This window comes from Meles meles, chromosome 2 (genome assembly GCF_922984935.1).
Source record: "Meles meles chromosome 2, mMelMel3.1 paternal haplotype, whole genome shotgun sequence".
In the NCBI taxonomy this organism is placed as follows: Eukaryota; Metazoa; Chordata; class Mammalia; order Carnivora; family Mustelidae; genus Meles; species Meles meles.
The window spans coordinates 151,590,830-151,607,664 of NC_060067.1; the positions used below are offsets into that span (position 1 = coordinate 151,590,830).

General features: G+C 37.5%; 1 protein-coding gene and 1 pseudogene across 2 annotated transcripts in view; both read right to left on the bottom strand.

Annotated features, from left to right (window-relative positions):
* ADRA1A (adrenoceptor alpha 1A) overlaps window positions 1–16,835 on the bottom strand; it is a 136,185-nt gene that overhangs the window by 57,000 nt on the left and 62,350 nt on the right. The gene's annotated exons all lie outside the window — the stretch shown is intronic.
* On the bottom strand, window positions 7,147–8,717 carry LOC123933899 (annotated as a pseudogene).

Genomic DNA, 16,835 nt, shown 5'->3' on the forward strand with positions numbered 1-16,835 from the left:
ATCTTGAAGAAACACATGCCAAATACCTCATAGTCATACTGTTGAAAATCAAAAATAAAGACAAAAAATCTTAAAAGAGCTAGAGAAAAAAGGGATTACATGAAGGGGACAAAGATTTAAATTCTTGCAAATTTCCTATCAGAAAGCATGGATCAGAAGACAGTGAAATAACATCTTTAAAATTCCTAAAGGTAAGAACAGGCAACACAGAATTTTATGTACAGTAAAGGCATCTTTCAAAAATAAAGACAAATGAAGACATTTCCAGATGAAGAAAAAGTGAGAGGTTTTGTCATCATGGACTTACTCTGTAAGAATTGCCAAAGGAGGTTCCTTAGGGTGAAGGAAATTGATACCAGAGGGAAAGTGAACCTTCAGAAATAAAGAAGGAACAGCAGAAATGGTAACTATAAATGACTATTTTTTCACCCTCAAGTTAAGTCAATATTTGTTATTGTTGAAGACAAAAATGATAATGTCTCATGGAATTTTATAAAGATAAAATATATCTCACAATTATAGCACAAAGCTCAGGGGTGAGGATTCAGACTCCTATCTGGTTGTAAGATTACTATATTTTATCTATAATATAAACTCTAACTAGACAGTGCATGTATGTATGTGTGTAAGTATACAGATATGTGTATTATAATCTCTGGAACAACCACTTGAAAGATAATGCAAGGACAAAAAGAAAAAAATCCAATAGGTACATTGAAAAGAATATAATAAATACGTAAATAATCCAACATAAAACAGGAAAGGGAGGAGAGAGAAACAAAAAACACAAGGGACAAACAAAAGCAAATAATAAAGTGGGAGATCTGGGGGCACCTGGTGGCTCAGTCAGTTAAGCGTCTGACTCTTGATCGCAGCTCAGGTTTTGATCTCAGGGTTATGAGTTCAGGCTCCATGTTGGGCTCCAAGCTGGGTGTGGAGCTTACTTAAAAAAAAAAAAAAAAGAATAAATAAATAGTCAGCTAAATCCAACTACATAAATAATCACTTCCAGAGTGCCTGGGTGGCTCAGTGGGTTAAGCCTCTGCTTTCAGCTCAGGTCATGATCTCAGGGTCCTGGGATTGAGTCCTGCATAGGGCTCTCTGCTCAGAAGGGATCCGGCTTCCCTCTCTCTCTGCCTGCCTCTCTGCCTACTTGTGATCTCTGTCTGTCAAATAAATAAACAAAATCTTTAAAAAAAAACAATAATCACTTCAGATTTTAACTAGTCTAATCATCCAATAACGAAAAGGCAGAGATTGGCAAAGTAGATAAAAAGGGAAGTGCTACTGTATGCCATCTGTAAGAGTCACACCTATGACAAAAACACAGGTACTTTATACACACAGAGAGACACTTTAAATATACACACAGACGTATTTTTTAAATACATACAGAAAATTTTAAAGCAAATAGATGGAAAAAGGTACCATGGAATCCGTAAGCATAAGAAGACTAGAGTGGCAACATAAACAGAACAAGTAGATTTCAAGACAAATACAAGAGAGAAAGAAGGGCATTTTATAGTAATAAAGGAAAATACCCATCAGAAAGTTATACAAATTATAGATGTGTGCCTAATAACAGACCTTCAACATCCACAAACCAGAAATTGACAAATTTAAAGGGAGAAAGAGACAATTCTACAACAAAAGCAGATTTAATAGTCCCCTCTTAGCAAAGAATGAGTAGACAAAACTCAGCAAGTCATACACTCTGAATGTTATCAAGCCCCTTGATCTATCATCATTTATATAGAACATTACATCTGAGGGTGCAGAATACATATTCTCTTTCAGTGCACACGGTGCACACATTTATGTACTCCATAAGCTGCTTCATAAAACAAGTCAATTCACTTAAAAAGGTTGAAATCATACAAAATCCAAACACACACGAAATTAGTAACTGTAAGAAATGCAAATAACTCACATTACATTATAATTTCACATTTCTGAATAATTCATGGGTTAAAGATGAAATTGAGGAGATATTAGAAAATATTTTGAGCAAATGAGTAAAGAAAATAAAGCACACCAAAATTTTAATGGACACAGCTAAAGCACTCCAAAGATGCAGCTAAAGCTTAGAGGGAAACTTAAGAGCTTTAAATGATATCATAAAAGAAGAAGAAGGGTCTAAATTTACACATTAAGAAGCTAGGAAAAAAAAGAATAGTAAATTCAAAATAAGTAGAAGGAAGAAAATAATAAAAAGGAGAAATCAGTAGATTAGAAAACTGACATAAGACAGAGAAAATTAACAGAGTCAAAAGCTAGCTCTTTGAAAAGATCAACAGAATTGTCGAATCTCTAGCTAGACTGATTGGAGACTTGGAGACGGGGAGGGAGGTAGGGAAGGAAGAAGAGGTGGGGAGGCAGGAGGTAGGGAAAGAGGGAGAAAGGGGGGAGGGAGGGAGAGAAGGGAAGGGGGGGGAGAAGAAAGTAGGGAGACAGAGATAAAAGGAATCACCAATATTATGAATGAGAATGGTGTTACCACCACATATTCTATAGACATTAAATGGATAATAGGAGAATATTATGAGTAACTCTATGTCAACAAATCTGACAACTTAGTTGAATTGGACACATTACCAACCATATATGGAAAGGATAATACATTATGACCAATTAGAGTTTGTCCCCATAATACAAGATTGTTTCCATCTTTACAAAAATAAAATGATAAAATTCACCATATTAATATAACGAAGAAGGAAAACCATATAATCATTTTAACAGATAGAGAAAAATCATTTTACAAAACTAAACACTCAATCATGATAAAAACTCTCAGTAAATTAGGAATGGTAAATTGAGAAATGGCATCTATGAAAAACCTACAGCTAATGGTGAAATACTGAATTGTTTCCCCCTGATATCTCCTCAGGACACCAGAAAGTAAAAGGCATAAAAGTGGAAAAGACAAAGGAAAACCATCCTTGTTTGTAGATGATGACTGTCTGTATAGAAAATCCCAGGGACTCTATAAAACTACCAGAACTAAGGAATGCATTTAGCAAAGTCACAGGATACAAGGCTAATAATACAGAAAAATCAATTGTACTCTTACATTCTGGCAGGAAAACACTTGTAAAATTTAAAGTTTAAAAACTCATTTACAGTACCACTTTAAAACATAAAATACCCAGGAATACATTTTAAAAATTGTCAAGGACTCCTATGCATTTTTGTGTGTGATGGGGGCACCTGAAGTCACTCTCAGTATGTCTCTAGTGATTAATACAGTGTTACTAAGGGTAATAATCATGTCTGTACATTAGATCTCTAGACTTATCTTATGTAATTGCAAATTTGTACTCTTTGCCCAACCTCTCTCCATTTCCCACCCTCACCAGCCTCCCTCACTACCCTCTGCATCTACGAACTGGACTTTTTGTAGATTATACATATAAGTGAGGTCATACTGTATTTGTCTTTTCCCATCTGGTTTGTTTCAATGAGCAGGATGTCCTCCAGTTAGGGTCATCTATGTAGTCAAAAAAGGTAGTTATTTTCTTCTTTTTTGTGGAAAAATAATATTTCATATATACATTGTATATAATATTAGATAATATATTGCATATATATGTATACAATACACCTTCTTTATCCATTAATCTGTTGATGGACTTGGCTTATTTCCTTAGCTTGGCTACTGAAAAAAACATTGCTATGAACATAAGAGTGCAGTGTAATCTTCGTGATCTTGATTTCAATTCCTTTGCATAAATACCTAGAAGTGAGATTACTGGATCATATGGTAGTCCTATTTGGAAGAAATTCCGAACCGTTTTCCATAATAGCTGTATGAGTTCATATTTCCACCAACACTGCACAAAGTTTCCCTTTTCTCCACATCTTTGCCAACACTTGTTACCTTTTTTCTTTTAGGTAACAGCCATTCTAACAGGCATGGGGTGATACCTCTTTGCAATTTGAATCAGCATTCCCCTCATGATTAGTGATGTTGAGCACCTTTTCATGTATCTTTGGCCATTTGGATGTCTTCTGAGAAATAACTACTCAGATCTTTTGTCCATTTGTTAATCAGGTTATTTATTTTCTTGCTATTGAGCTAGGTTTCTGACATGTTTTGGATATTAACTCTGCATCAATGGATAGTTTGCAAATATTATATTCCATTCCATCGGTTTTCTCTTCACTGTGCTGATTGTTTCCTTTGCTGTACAGAAGGTTTTTAGTTTGGTACAATCCCATTTGTCTATTTTTTGGTTTTGTTGCCTGTGCTTTTGGGGTTATATCCAAAAAATTATTGCCCAAACCAATGTCAAGATGCTTTCCTCTACGTTTTCTTCTAGCAGTTTCATGGTGTCAGCTGTTACATTAAGTCTTTAACTCTTTTGAGTTGACTTTTGTATATAGAATGAAATAAGGGTCTAATTTTATTCTTCCGCACGTGGAAAACCAGTTTTACTAACACCATTTATTGAAGAGACTATCATTTCGCTATTGTATGTTCTTTACAACATTGTGCAAGATCAGTTGACCATAAATTCATGGATTTAAGTCTGCACTCTATTCTGTTCTCCTGGTCTATATATGTTTTTTATATCAGACCACATTGTTTTGATTACTATAGTTTTATAGTGTATTTTGGAATCAGGTAGTGTGATCCCTCCATCTTTGCTCTTTTTGCTTAAGATTGCTTTGGCTCTTCACACCCTTTTGTTGTTCCATACAAATTATAAGGTTTTTTTTCCTATTTCTGTAAAAAAGTGACATTGCAATTTTGAAATTGGTTTGTTGAATCTGTAGATAATTTCGGATACTATGGTCATTTTAATAATATTAATTCATCTAATCCATGAACACAGAATATGTTTCCATTTATTTGGTCTACTGCAATTTCTTTCATAAATATTTTATGGTTCTCAGTGTACAGCTTTTTACCTTCTTGGTTATATTTTATTCCTAAGTATTTTACTGACTTTGATGTTATTGTAAATAGGATTATTTTCTTAATTTCTTTTTTATCTAATTCAGTTGCTGTATAGAAATGCAAATTTTGTATGTTGATTTTGTATCCTGAAACTCCAGTGAATTAATTAACTAGTTCTAACAGATTTTTGGTGCAGTTTTTTTTAAAGATTTTATTTATGTATTTATTTACTTATTTGACAAAGAGAGAGAGCACAAGCAGGGGGAGGGGCAGACAGAGGGAGAGGGAGAAGCAGGCTCCCAGCCTAGCAGAGAGCCTGATACAGGGCTCAATCCTAGGACCCTGGAATCATGACCCGAGCTGAAGGCAGATGTTTAAATGATTGAGCCACCCAGGCATCCCTGGTGTAGTCTTTAGGGTTTTCTGTACATAAGATCATGTCATCTGTAAGCAGAAAACTTTACTTCTTCCTTTTTTATTTAGATACACTTTATTTCTTTTTCTTGCATAATTATTATGGCTATGCCTTTTAATACTATAATGAACAGAAGCAATGAGAGTGGGTATCCTTGTCTTTTTCCTGATGTTAGAGGGAAAGCTTTCAGCTTTTCACTGTTCAGTATGGTATTAGCTCTGACCTTCTCATATATAACCTTATCATGTTAAGGTATATTTTTTCTGTGACTAATTTGTTGAATGATTTTATTATGAATGCGTCCTGAATTTTGTCAGATGCTTTTCTCCATCTATTGAGATGGTCACACAGTTTTTGTTTTCCATTCTGTTAATGTGGTGCATCACATTTATTGATTTGCATATGTTGAAACATCTTACTATCTCAGATGTAAGTCACACTTGATCATGGTGTATGAGCCTTTTAATATGCTATTGAATTCAGTTCTCTAGTATTTTGTTGAGGATTTTTTTCATCTATGTTCTCCAGGGATATTGACCCATAATTTTCTTTTCCTGTGCTACCTTCATCTGGCTTTGGTATAAGGGAAATGCTGGCCTTGAGAAGACGTTGGTAAGTTCCTAGAAACATACAATCTACTAAGACTGAATCATGAAGAAACAGGAAATCTGACCAGACCAAAAGTAAGTAAGGAGATTTCAAGATAACTGAAAATCCCCCAACACATAAAAATCCTTGACCTGAAGGCTTCACTGATGTTTTCTATCAAGTATTTAAAGAAGCATTAGTATCAAACTTTCTAAAAGTCTTCCAAAAAACTGAAGAGGAAGAAACACTTCTAAACTCATTCCAATAGGTTTTTATTTGTAGAAATCAAGAAGCTGACTCTAAAATTTATGTGGAAATACAAAGCATCCAGAGAGAACAATTTTTAAAATTTTAATTCCAGTACAGTTAATATAGTGTTATATAAGTTTGAGGTGTACAATATAGTGATTCAACAGTTCCATATATTACTCCACGCTCCTTAAGACAAGTGTACTTTTAAGTCCCTTCACCTATTTCACCCATTCCCCCAACCACCCCTTTCTGGTAACCATCTGTTTTCTCTACAGTTGAGAGTCTGGTTTTTCGTTCCTCCCCTCTTTTTACCCCCTTTGTTCATTTTTGTTTCTTAAATTCCACATATGAGTGAAATCATATGGTGTTTGTCTTTCTCTGATTGGCTTATTTCACTTAGCACTGTACCTTCTAGAACCACCCATGTTGTTGCAAATGGCAAGAATTCACCATTTTTTATGGGTGAATAATATTCCATTGTATATATACACCACATCTTCTTTATCCATTTATCTATTGATGGACATTTGGGCTGATTCCATAGTTTGGTTATTGTAAATCATGTTGCAATAAACATACAGGTGCATATATCCTTTTGAATTAGTGGTTTTGTATTCTTTGGGTGAATACCCAATAGCATGAGTACTGGATCATAGAGTAGTACTAGTTCCAATTTTTTGCGGAATCTCCATACAGTCTTCCACAGTGGCTGCATCAGTTTGCATCCCCACCAACAGTGCATGAGGGTTCCTTTTTCTTCACATCCTTACCAATGCTTGTTGTTTCTTGAGTTTTTAATTTTAGCCATGCTCACAGGTGTGAGATATCTCACTGTGGTTTTGATTTGCATTTCCCTGATGATGAGTTATGTTGAGCATTTTTTCATGTATCTGTTGGCCATCTGTATGTCTTCTTTGGAAAAATGTCCATTCATGTCTTCTGCCCATTTTAATCGGATTAGTTTTTGGGTGTTGGACTGTATAAATTCTTTTTTTTTATGTATACTTCTTTTTATTCATAATCTGTAATGCTTGGGGATACCAAAAGTAATTCTAAGGATGGCTGAATTTAACAAAAAGTCTTTAACCTCATCTTAAAACTTCCACTGATCCATCTCGTTCAATGGCAATTTTCAGTAATAGGAACATAAAAACAAACATGCACACAATTGCACAGTTTTCATAAAGGTCTATTTCATTATTGGTGGGTAGCGTATTTAACAGTTAAATACATTTAAATAATGTATAGGTGACTGCACCACTGCAGCATTGGTAACTAGATAACAAATTCAACTAGGAACCAGTTAACAAGTGACTGTCTAAATATTTAAAATACAGCTCTTGGGCGCCTGGGTGGCTCAGTGGGTTAAGCCACTGCCTTCGGCTCAGGTCATGATCTCAGGGTCCTGGGATTGAGTCCCGCATCGGGCTCTCTGCTCGGCAGGGAGCCTGCTTCTCTCTCTCTCTCTCTCTGCCTGCCTCTCTGCCTACTTGTGATCTTTCTATGTCAAATAAATAAATAAATAAAATCTTTAAAAAAAAAATACAGCTCTTGTTTAGATCATCCTTTGTTTTGATCACCTTCTTGGGGGAGGGGGGAAAAGCCTGCTGGTCACACTGGAAATATATTAAGGCCGAATCTTCTGATATCCATTCCCAGAGGTTTCTTTCAATTGGATTAAGCCTCCAACTCCAGGGCAAGCCCAAGTTTGTGCCTCCAGCATTAATGCTCTTCCTGTCTACCAGAGCAGACAGCGTAAGCTTGACACCAGGCCTCAGAGTCTGAGTGTAGTCCACTCCAATTAAACTAGAGTTGTTGACTTTTGCAGAAATGGAAGCAGTGGGATCCAACTGGTATTTGGCTGCAATGCCAAAGCCAGTGCTGTTGGTACCTGATGCCCAAGCAAGGTTTACGGAAGTGTCGAGATCTTCACACGCTTTTTGATAAATTGATCCTCCAAATTCTGTCCCATCATTGACATTAGTGTGTAGTTGGAAGTCCCCAGTCCTGTATCCCACTGCAAAGTTATTTCTTGTCAGCTTTGATTTGGCACTGTCGAAAGTCATCTGGTACCCAGCAAGCCAGCCTTCGTAACCAAAGACAGCTGAGCCATGGATTGCAGGTCCATGCAAAATCGAAGTCAACATCACAACCAAGGTTTATACACTCCGTCTTGTAAGAAGACTTGATCTTACCACTTTTCTTTCCCGTGTTTGGTGAAAAGGTGGTATCAAACGTCAGTTTCAAACCTTGACAAATCTGGTCTTCAATTGCGATTTCTGTTCCCAGAGTGTTATCGGTGCTCCATTTTTCTGTGAAAGTCAGACCATACTCACACCATTTATATTTGGTCTCCAAGGTTCCAGTAACTTTACCAGTGTCTGTATTAGATGAACCAGACGTTGAGAATTCCACACCACTGCATGACTTTGTTTTCACATCCAGTTTCACCAAACCAACAAATCCTTTGTTGAAAATATCTCTGGCAGCTTTGCCAAGGTCAGCATATGATGGACGAATACACACTAGCTGCGCTCAGCTCTGTCCGTAGGTCACCATGGCGAGGCCACAGGAAGAGGTGATCTGGTAGTCTCCTGAGAGGGGCTGCTACCACCTCCATTTGCAGCTGAGGCCGCTAGGCTCGCTCAGGGCCGGGGTGCAACTACCCCAGCTGGAGGGCGAAGTGAAGGAGACACCGTTCCGCCCGCCGCAAACCCTCTGGACTGTATAAATTCTTTATATATTTTGGGCACTAGTCCTTTTTTGGATAAGTCATTTGCAAATATCTTAGTTTGAAGACTCATCTTACCTGATTTCTAGACTGTTAAAGCTAGAGAAACAAAGACAGTTTGGTATTGGCAAAAAATCAGATATGTAGGTCAACAATGTGTAATAGATAGCCCAGAAAGCTCCTACATGTATACCATTGTTTGATTTTGGACAAGGACGCCAAGGCAATATGTGGTAGGCAGAATAATAGAACCTGTGTCCTAATCCCAGAAACCTGTGGAATATGTTACAACTTACATGGCAAAAGAAACTTTGCAGACATGATTAAGTCAAAGATATTGAGGTGGGAAGATTCAACTGGATTATCTAAGTTGGCCCAATGTAAATTACAGTCTTCATAAGTGAAAGGGAGAGACAGGTGGGTCAGAGAGAGAGAGATGTGATAATGGAAGGAGAAGTCAGAGTGATGAGAGTGCTGACTTTGTAGATAGAAAGCGGCAACGAGGCAAGGCTTGCAAGCCGTCTGTACAACTCTCTAAAAGGCAAGAAACTGTTTCATCTCTAGAATCTTCATAAAGAACACAGCTCTGCTGATACCTTAATTTTAGCTCTGCAAGACCCATTTCAAACTCCTGACTAATAGAACTTTAAGACCACAAATTTGTACTGTTTTAAGGCACAAAGTCTGTGGTAATTGGTTACAGCCACAATAGGAAATGAAAACGTATCTGATGGTAAAAGAACATTTATTTTCAAAAATGTTTTTAGATAATCTTATTATCCATATTGAAAAAATGAATTTTATCCTTTTCTCATACCATACACAAAAGTTAACTCAAAGTGGATCATAGGCTTAAGTGTAAAGCCTAAGCCTATGAAATTTCTAGAGGAAAACATAAGAGAAAATGCTTGTGACCTTGGGGTAGGCAAAGGTTATTTAGATAGTACCCCAAAAGTATAAAATACAATGAAAATAATTGATACTTTATCAAAATGAAAAACTTGTTTTTGAAAGACACTATTCAAAATACAAAAAAAGCACAGACTAAAAATATTTGCAATGTATATATCAAGGGATATGTGTCCAAATATATCCTAAATATGTGTCCAGAATATATAGGAACTCCTACAACTCAATACTAAGACAATATGTATTGCAACAAAAAAATGTGTACAAGATTTAAAGATGCACTATGCCAAAAGAGGAGCAAATGGCCAATAAGTACCTGAAAACATAATATGCATTGTTAGTCATAAAGAAAATGCAAAGTAAAATCATCATGAGATACCACTGCCTACTGAGTATAATGGATAAACCTAAAAAAAACAAAAACAAAAACAAAACTGACAACAGCACTTTTTGCTGAAGAAAACTGGAAATCTCATACACTGTTCGTGGGAATGTAAAATGGTCCAATCACTTTGCAAAAGGATATTTTGGGAGTTACAAAGCTAAAACATACATTTATTCTATGTCTCAGTCATCTCTGTCCTAAATATTTCCTGGGTGAAATGAAAATGTAGATCCACACAAAAGTTTATATACAAATGTTCAAAGCAGCTTTATTTGTAATAGTCCCAAACTGGTTAGAGTCCATATGTTCATCAATAGGTAGAAGTATAAACAAATTACAATATACATATTATTCAGCAATAAAAAGTAACAAACTACTGATACGCACAATGTAGACACACCTCAAAATCATAGTGAATGAAAGAGGGAATACTGTATGTTTCCATTCATGCAAGCTTCTAGAAGTTCCAAGCTAACATATAGTGACAAAAACAGACTAATGTTTGCTTGGGGCAGAAGTCCATGACTTTGTGAGGGCCCGAAGTTATGCTCTGAATAACTCTAACATTTATCACAGTGTAATGAACAAATGATTGTACAGACTGGAAAAATCGCTGAACTTAAAGTTTGCAGTCTAATTCCAGAATGACCACTGACAAATCAGGTAGCCTCTGCGTGTCCCCTCTGAAGAATATTTGATGCGTCGGGAGTTGATTGTATTAGAGATCAAATGAGGTGACATATAGCATTTATAAGTTCTGATAAAAACTTAATTTATTCTTATTGTTTGTTATTAACAGTTAAAGAGAAGCATGAAATTGAGATTTCACAGCTCATCATCAGTAAGCATCAGAATCCGTTCTAGACACACACACGCATGCACACACACACCCAGGTTCCACAGATATATGGGCCACAGCTTAAAATTCTTTTTTGTGCCACTGGTGAGTCAGATGTTCATTACTAGCCAAAAATCAAGACCTACATGATCAGTTAGGTGGCACCTCATTGTGACCACTGAAAATGGGGTGACATATGCCTACCTATCTCCTTACTTTATGTCACCTTCCTAGTCTGCCCAGGGCACTCTAGGTATTGGTATGATTATTCACAGCATTTCCTTTTGTTCTCTAAAGTGTTGGGGCTGGACGACAAATTACCAGAGTTTGTATTTACTAGTTAGGACCTCCAAGGTAGGCATAACAGCACTCGGGTTAACCAAGACCTATACTTACTGCTGGTTCAGTATCTCCTCTGTACTTTCCACGTATTATCTCATTAATTTTCCAGAAATCTTGTAAGAGTACTCTTATAGATGAAGAACCAGGCATGAGAGGGTGAGTAACTTGCCTGACACCATGGAAGAAGGAAATGGAAGAAGTGGGTTTGAACTCTTGCAACCCAGCTCTGGAGACTATACTTTAAGCCTCTACACCCACAGCCTTACCACGGGTGGCCACATCCTTTTTGTTGGATGAGTTGCATGTGCACCTAACAGTTTTCTTCCTCTGAAGGAAGAAAGAAAATGTCCGTCATGCCTCTACTTCCACTCCACCTCTGCTTTCTCCCCCAACCCCAAGCATGACCCACTGTGGGGAATTATTACTGTTCTATTTTTAACTGGGTTGCAGTTCATTCAGCCTCCTGTGTTTGTATCAAAATAATTTCCCCACAGTCTTCTCTGGATGCAGTGAAACTGGCCTCCAGTGCTGGATGTTTATGCTACAGAGTTTACTTCTTAAATTGAAAGCAGGCTACTGTTTTGCTCTCCCCTCGTAATGCAATAGATAAGAGGGTACAAAAAGCTCTTTATCAAGTTAATATAGTGTCCCTAGGTGCGGGAAAAAAAAAGAGCACAATTCAAGTTTTCTGTGACTTGTGGGTCAGTTTTAACGGAATGCAAGTGCAATGCCAGAGCCCGATAAAAATAGAAGCTCTCCGGTGTCCAGGCTCTTCTCCAGATGGTGCATGGGAATCCAGATAGTAACTCATCACTGAGAAGGGTCGCTATTAATTAGTGGGAAGATGTCATGCCTCACATGGGGCAGTAAATGAAAATGGCTCAGGGTTTAGAGTGGAAATGCTGATGTTGCCAGAGCATCTGGGTTGCTCCCTAAGTCTCGCTGCTCTGGATTAATTGAGAGTTCAGTCATTACATAAAACATGCCTCGAAGGGTGACAGAGACAGGGCAAGTGCAGTTGGCTCTGGTTAGAAATTGCCCAAGGCTATGGACATTGGGGAGGGGAGGCGAACCATAAGAGACTATGGACTCTGAAAAACAACCTGAGGGTTTTGAAGGGTCAGGGGTGGGAGGTTGGGGGAACAGGTGGTGGGTGATGGGGAGGGCACGTTTTGCATGGAGCACTGGGTGTTGTGCAAAAAGAATGAATACTGTTACGCTGAAAAAATTAATAAAAGGGGGAAAAAAAAAAAAAAAAAAAACTTTAATAAAAAAAAAAAAAAAAAAAAAGAAATTGCCCAAGGGAAGTTCCGGAAAAGGAAAAAGAACTGTTCGTATATTCACACAAAGTTTAAGTGACATTCTAGACTCCTTTTAAGAGAAGTAAATGGAGAAAGAGGGCAGAGCCCACCACCTCAAGTCACCAGAAAAAAGGTGACATCTGTGGCCACCAAGAGAAGATGAATGGGAGGAGGTAGGGACAGACTCCTATGTCTGACTACCTGCTTTAAGGTTATCTGCTTCTTTACTGAGGGCCCCCATAGCTTGACTTTGGCTTTGCTCGTAGTGTAAAACGTACATAGCAGAAAATGCTACGAAAACGAATGTATCCAATGAATGAGTGAGACGTTTTAGTCACTCTTGGCTCATCAAGGTCTTAGAATGAGGTGGAATCAATATGAGAAAAGAACCTTACCATGGTTTTCACAGAATTATTTAACCCCTTCCCATTAAGCATTGTTTCCTAAGAAGAATTTGCTTTTTGGCCTGGGGCGAGCCACTGACCTATCCACACCTCCCTTCTTTCTAGTTATAATAAGGATGATCACAGCAATGCTCACTGGGTTTCTTTTAGCAATTAAATTGGACATTTATGGAATAAAGGAACGAATATTTGTGTTGGTGGGAAACACTGGGAAGAGTACTTCCTTTGGTGGGAATGTGGCACCAATGAAAGTGAGAACATACTTAGAATATTCAAGAAAAGATGGGGGAGGGTGGCCTGGCTATGGAACAGAATTGGGGAGGACTGAGAAAGAGATCCACCACAGAGGCCAGGACCACCTGCTTTTGCTCCTTACTTGTAAATTCTGTTCCCTCCTTCCTTTCCAAGGACTCACAAAGTAGCTAATTGTCTCCAGTGGCATCTCCTGCTCCTTTCTGGAAGAAGAACTAGTTCCTGAGTCTTTTATATTACACATAGGGCTCTCTGAACTTCCTTACTTTTTAAAGTTCTTCTTTTGAATAACTAATACATAAATTGTTTTAAAAGTCAGAACAATCTAAGAAGATATGCATTGAAATATCATACCCTTAGACTCCATCTCCCCAGCCTGCCCTACCCCCCTAAATCCTTATTATTTCTTTTTTTTTTTTTTAATATTTTTGTTTATTTGACACAGACAGAGAAACGGTGAGAGGGAACACAAGCAGGGGTAGTGGGAGAGGGAGTAGCAGTCTTCCCGCTGAGCAGGGAGCCCGATGTGGGGCTTGATCCCAGGACCCTGGGATCATGACCCGAGGTGAAGGCAGACGCTTAACGACTGAGCCACCCAGGCGCCCCAATCCTTATTATTTCTATTAGGTAACCATTTTTATTAGCTTCTTCCTTATTCTTCCAATGTTTTATTTAATGCAAATATAAAGAAGTATTTCTACACATCCTATTTGCTTATGTTTCCTACACAAAAGATAGCATGCTATTATATACTTCTACACTTGGCTTTTTAAAAATATATAGATTTACTTATTTTTTTAAGTTTTTATTTAAATTCCAGTTAGTGAGCATACAGTGTAATATTAGTTTCAGGTGTAGAATTTAGTGATTCCACACTTACACTTGGCTTTTTTCACTTACTACGTCTTGGTACTCACTTCCCTATCAATGTGCAAAGACATTTTCTTCCTTTTAACAACAGATTACATTCCATTGTGTGTATTTTGCATAGTTTATTCAACCAGTCCCATATTGCTGAATACTTGGCTTAGTCCTTATTTTCCCTGCTATACACACTGTGGAAATGGATAACCTAGTGATTCTGAAGAGTTTTTCCATTTTTTTTTTCTTGTTGCCTTTTGTCCCCTGGTGATCTCAGTCATTGTTAGGACCCCACAGATGATTTCCACACTGACAATAAAGCCTTCTTGCCAGTACGTGTCTTCCCCTCTGTCCACCTGCCTTTTAGTACTAGATGTGATGTTACAAACAACTCAACCACGACTCTAAAACTGGCCTCATTTCCTTTTTCTGAACCTCTTCTGCTTACAGATTTTCCTAAAAAAAAAAATGTATACACCAAGATGTCATGCTTACTCCCTACTCAATAAGATGTAAAACTTCTGTTGCCTGTGATTTCTTCCCTTACTTGACCTCAACATCCAGGGGGGCAACAAACTCATTTTTTTTTTCTTGTATGAGATTTTGGGCATACATCCTTCTTGTTTGTTTGTTCTGATTGCTACTACCTAGTTCAGATCATTGCTAATAATGCATACCTAGACATTTTAAAAAACAACATAGAATTATTATTCTTTTTCTACTCTAACCACCTAGAAAACTTTGGGAGGGAAATCCCCACAATTCTGATGGGATTATTTCCTGTCATCAGGCTATCCCACTCCCCAGTGAAGAAAGTTTACATCACTGTTTGTAATCAGAGATTTAGATGTCCATGTATCAGTGAGCTCCCTACACGTAAGGACCTGCCTACCCATAAACCATCTTATTCCCAGCATCTCCCACGCCAGATATATGTGGTATGCTAAGCTGCTGATTTTGTTTCTACACTGTAAATCCAGTGGGCATTCCAATCTTATTTCTCACTAATCCCTCAAATGAACTTTTTACCAAATCCACCTGACCTACTGTTAAGATACACTTTTTTGACTTTCATGACTTGGATTATGCCATTCTCTCTACCGGGAATGTTCCTCTCTCTTCATGCTGGCCACATACTGAAAACTCATTAGTCGCCAAAACCTACCATCCCTGAGAAGTGTTTTATGGAATCCCCAAAGGAATCAACTTATTCAGTAAAGGAAATTGAACCAGAATCCTGGTGTCTCAGCTTCCCTGAGCCAAGACACAGTAGGGACTACGATCAGGAACTATTCATACTGAAACTTGCCTTGCAACTTTTCTTATTTAAAGAATAGGGAGGATCCCATGGAATAATACACAGTCGTTATTTGTAAACACAAAATCTTTCTGCTTCAGTAACATATGTTACACACTTAAATAAATAAACATGAGTTAAGCTTGTACCTCCATTATACATGGAATGCAGGGATGATCTCTTCCCTCAGTGGGCTGAGACACAGTCATGGCCACTGAGTTAGCCTCATAAAATGCAAAATGACATCATCTACTCAAACAAAGACAAAAGAGTGATAATTCTGGACCTGGCTTACCTCTGTGAATGACTTGTTGTATAATTTTGGCAGTCTCTCGAGCAACGTGGTCCTAGACAGTTAATGGAACTTCTTTCTTAGATTGTTACACTCTGTTCTGTATCTCTGCTTGCAACTTTCATGACAGCAGTGGAACTCTGGTTCTAAGAGACCTTACTGTGAAAACTAGCTACTCTTCCCGTAACTAAATTCCAGTGGCTGGCACATATCTTTTGTATTAACTATTAATGCTTTAAACTCAGAGGTCAAATCAATAAAACCAAGATCTTGACCAACTTGTGGTCAAGTACCAAAGCCATTTTTACCAATGAGTATTCATGTAAGTTCTAGTAATTCCGACAAATTCTACTTTGGGTTAGTTTCCCAATGCATTTCTGAGTACCCACTGCAATTTCCAGCGAATGTAGTCATGATTGTGGATTTTTTCCTCTTTCCATCCTAAGAGTTGGTGACAGGCAACAAGCTTAAAACAGCCGCTCTGTTTCACTAGGGAGACATACTACATGTGTACTCTAAATGAAACCATCTGTTAGAATCTTCCAGCAGTGTGCTAAGGAAGGAAGTGGTAGGGAATCTTTCAAGAAACTCAGTTAAAGCTAACTAGGTATTTATGGAACGATGTAAAACATCTCAAATAAGGAGTCAAGCCTTTATTAGCATCCTACTCCCATGTCACACTGCCGAAGTAGACCTGGCATGTTCCAGCCTAAAATATGTCTAGTGATTTTTCTTGCATAAAATCAGCTTGTTTATTAGAGATTTGGTGCAAAATGTTTGGTGGAGGCCAGAACCCACATTTCAGGTCCATTCTCCAAACCCAACATGATGGGTTTACTCCCATAGAATCATGCATAGCCAACACATCTTTCTTCTTTGGATGGCCCGTTCTGCAATCATATATTATATATATATATATATATATATATATATATATATATATATAATTAGTATACTTCCTACTTGACTGGCCCCCAGACAGTGTGAAAGTAAAAAAAAAAAAAAAAAAAAAAAAAAAGAAGCTACATTAATTTAAAATAGGATTAGTCAATTATTTGGAAAATA